Below are 4,513 nucleotides of genomic sequence, written 5' to 3'. Positions count from 1 at the left end.
AAACGCAGCAGCACATGCGCGTCTGCGTCCGTTTCAGCTGGATGACAGTCACCCAGTAGCCTTTAATGCCGGGCAGCACGAGGTTATGCAACAATTCATGAAAATCATGCGCACAATTACCTGCGAAAAATGCAAAGATTAAATCCTCAGATTTGGTTTTTGGTCCCTCCTAAACGCCAGACGAAAATAAAACATAAATAAAAAAATAATTGCTCATACTCTGAACGTCTTTTTCATTTTCTGTTATGACTTTATGCAGGAGATCCTGCAGTATAATAGTGAAGTTTCTCAAAGGTTCAATGTGGCTCACCACCCAGGGCGCCACACATCATGGGGCAGCATGAGCACTTCTGAACTACAGCTCTGGAAAAACTAAGCGCCCACTGCACTGAACCCCACTGAAAACCTGCTGGTTATACCTCCAGCTACTGATTTCTGAGTTAAAACTTTAGGATTGTTGTTTAGAAATGAATATAAACTTGTTTTCTTTGCATTATTTGAGGTCTGAAAGGTCTGCATCTTTTTCCTTATTTTGACCATTTCTCATTTTCTGCAAATACATAGTAAGTAAGTAAAGTTTATTTATAAAGCGCTTTTCAAATAATAAATTTCCGAGACATGTTGTCAGTAGTTCATAGAATAAAAGAACAATGTTCATTTTACTCAAACATATATTTATAAAAAGTAAAATAAAAAAAACCCTGATAACTTTAGGCGGTCTCTTAATATTTCCTAGAGCTGTATTTTAGTTCATGCTGAACTGATATTCTTTAACTCTCCGATGGAGTTTTAGGGCCATGCTAAGAAAATAAAAATAAATGAAAGTATGAGAATAAAGTTGTAAGAGTGTAAGTCAAAATAATACGATAATTAAGTTATAATATTACAACTTTATTATGACTTTATTTTCATATTTTGACATTCTTGTATTATTTTGACTTTATTCTCTATTATGATTATTCTTGTAATTTTAATAAATTTTTTCTTAGTATGGCCCTAATACTCTGTCATATAAATCAGATGTTGTATTTATTTTTTTACATCATATAAAGTAAAGGCATTACAACTTGTTTTTGTCAGATGCAGAATCTTTTTCTTCCAGTCACACACATTTAAGCAAGTTTCTGAGTAGCAAGAAGCCTCATGCGTTGCCATGACAATATGCCAAACTGTTTTAGATTTATGAAATCTGTTCCTGTGTGTGAAAGTCACACCTTTTTTACCAGGTATCCGGTATAAAACATGCATCTTTTTTCTTTCAGATATCTGAAAATAAAAGATAATAAAATGCTCCCTACCAGTAGCATTTTGTTTTTAGATCTCTACAACGAAGTTTAAAGATTTAGTTAGAGTAACAAGAATTTCATCATTTTAACTGAAAATGCAGTTTTTCTAGTTTTTAATACAGTTCTGGTGAGAAGTTTAAACACTATCACCATAAATGTCTAAAATAAAAACACACCCGGTGTGTCTGCAGTCTAAAATAAAGTTAATAACGTTCCATAATTGTTAAATATGTTGTTTTATTTTAGATAAAACTGGACAGCTTGTGATTTTCCCCGCATGTTTGACCTATTTAAATATGTTTGGATACCAAAGCAACAAAGATGAATCATCCTTAAAACTGATGACATCAACTGAAACTGATCAGCACGGTTTCCATGGCAACTGGTTTTAATAAAGCAAAATTCCTTAGATGTTAAGTTATAAATAGGAAACTCCCTGTTAAAAAGAGTTAGAGACGGTGTCCAGCAATTTAATGGTAAGACCTACTGACATTTTAATCGACCCCCAACCCCCACCATTTTGATAAAATTTTCAAATTTCATATATTTTTCTACAAGATAAACCATTTTAAAAAATTACAAACTGAATTAACTGTTGTTAATTCTACAGTGATTTAGCTTGTTTGTTCAAAATTACACTCAGTTTAATGCAGTACTTTATTTGACCACTAAAGGTCAGCACAGTCTAACATTTTGAATTCATTTGTAACAGTACAAATATTTAACTTCACATTACACTGTAAAATATTTATAGGTGGTTTAAGTTGAAAATGAAAGCCCACCTGCTGCCCTGAAAATGAAATTTAAGTCAACAAGAAAACTGTTTTGGTTTTAACTCAGAAATTAAAGTTTATAAAGTTGATTTAACAAGAGACAAGTTGTCTAAACATTGTTTCTTAACTTCATTAATCTTGAATTGTGAGTTTTAACTTAATGCTGCAATTTAAACCAAATAATTATTTCACAATATGCAATAAAAAAAATCTGCCCTCATCCAGTTCAAGAGCCACATTTCTATATTATTTTACTCACAATATCAAGTTAAACTAAATACTTATTTTACTTTAGAATAATGTAAATTCTTGTTTCAAACTGCAGGAACAAAATTTCTGATCTGATAATGAATTTTATTAAACATCCCAATGAATTCAGCTCAGAAACATTTAGTGTGAACAGGACATTATCCTCAAGCTTTGCTAACTGAGAATTGCATTAAAATGAACATTTGCCTTAATAAAACACAAGAGTCAGATCAATGTAACGCACTTCCATCTCAGGAGACAAAACCATGCCGCTAAGCATTCTGGGAAATAGTTCCCACTCCTGTCTTTTTCTTCTTTCAGTTTTTTAAGTGCTAACCTAAAAACTAGTTTATTCAACTCTTGGAGGTTTGACTAAATTAATAAAAAGTTAACACAACTTACTGCTGTAAGTTTATCTTTCACAAACTCACATTTAGGTTCAAAATCTAAAACTGGATAAATTTATTTGACTTGAAGAGTAGAAGACAGTAGACACAACTAAATGTGGCTCAAATATTTTAAAGTGTATATGGAAAAAATTAAGAAAAACTTTAATGTTTATGCACAATGTCATCATTAGCTTCAACTAACATAAAAAAATTTTGCATTGTTCATGAACATCCTACAGTCATTTGACCAGCGGAGGCTCAGCGTTTTAAAGCCCGTCTTCTTCCCGTGGATTTATTAAAATGCTGCCAGTCACATTTTCACCAACAAACACTTTGAGCTATTTCTCCATCCATACCAAAGAAAAATTTGAAAAAAATATGAAATACACAAACTAACACCAAACAATAAATGGTACCAATAAATATTTACATCCAGTACAGACCAAAAGTTTGGACACACCTTTTAATTCAATGAGTTTCCTTTATTTTCATGACTATTGACATTGTAGATTCACACTGAAGGCATCAAAACTATGAATACTTTGCACACACTCTGCATTTTCTTGATGAGCTTCAACAGGTCGTCACCTGAAATGGTTTTCACTTCATAGGTGTGCCCTGTCAGGTTAATCAGTGGGATTTCTTGCCTTATAAATAGTCATGAAAATAAAGAAAACCCATTGAATTAGAAAGGTGTGTCCAAACTTTTGGTCTGTTCTGTACATACAAATCATCATAACCTCACCAATCTAAGGCCAATCAAAGAATAAATTTAACTCAATGTAACTGCTCAGAGCATCGTCCCTCCTCACTGACATGGTACGCTCCAGGAGCTTTTCAGCAGCGTTTGTCTCCCTTTGCTGCTCCACCCTGCTGAGGAGCCACACCAGGAAAGGCAAGAGATCAATTAAACTCACATTAAACCAGCAGGAAATCTCCAAAACAAGTTAATGTTTTTTTTTCTACACATTCTGCCCATACAGCCAGGACGTCCAACCAAATGCCAAAATAACAAATAACTTGAAGAAATGTTTAGTCTGTAAAGCAATTAAACACAACAGGATATCAATTACCCTATTTTATTAGTGATTGACACCCTCGTCTCCATCACGCTTTTCCTTTTTCACAGTGTAAGATAAAGAAACAGACTTCCAAAATTGACAGTTTGTGAGAAAAATAGTTTTAAAAAAGGAGGGAAATAAGTGGTTGTTAACAAGTCAAAGCAGAAAGCAGCTGTTTGACTATCATTTTTAGATGACAGATTTGTTTCTTGGTGGTTCCTGAATAGTTTTGCTCATTCTATAGAAATTTGATTTTGAATGAGGGTGAAAATTTAAATCAAAAGTCTGGAAATTCTTCTGATTTTAACAGCAGCTTGTTCCATTAGTGTCTCACTACTGCTATCTCTTGGTCTTTAATACTTTTTTTTCCTCAAATTCCCCTAATGAGACCAGTATTTTTTGAAAAACAAAATTATCTATCCTTTTCCTTCATTACTATTTAACTGAGCAACCACATTCTCACATTTATTTTCCCTATTAAAACCTATTTTCATATTCATTAATCTTTGATTTGCATATTTCATACTTCTCTCACAAGTTGTTATTGCGGATGGTTTTAGTCAAACTTCTGAGTGGCATAGCAAGTTATGTCTATAGTGGGATATGTTTGCATATTCTGAAAAAAGTTTGACCCATACAGGTTTAGAAAAATTACATTTATTAAAAAAAAAAATAGCAGTGAACCCAGAGCCACTCTGATCTTTGGAGTCCCTCAGGAACCGATACTAGGTTCACCGATTTTTACCTTGTAAACG

This window comes from Xiphophorus maculatus, chromosome 2, assembly GCF_002775205.1.
Source record: "Xiphophorus maculatus strain JP 163 A chromosome 2, X_maculatus-5.0-male, whole genome shotgun sequence".
NCBI lineage: Eukaryota > Metazoa > Chordata > Actinopteri > Cyprinodontiformes > Poeciliidae > Xiphophorus > Xiphophorus maculatus.
The sequence above is the reverse complement of the archived record's forward strand: the minus strand, read 5'-3'. Positions refer to the sequence as shown.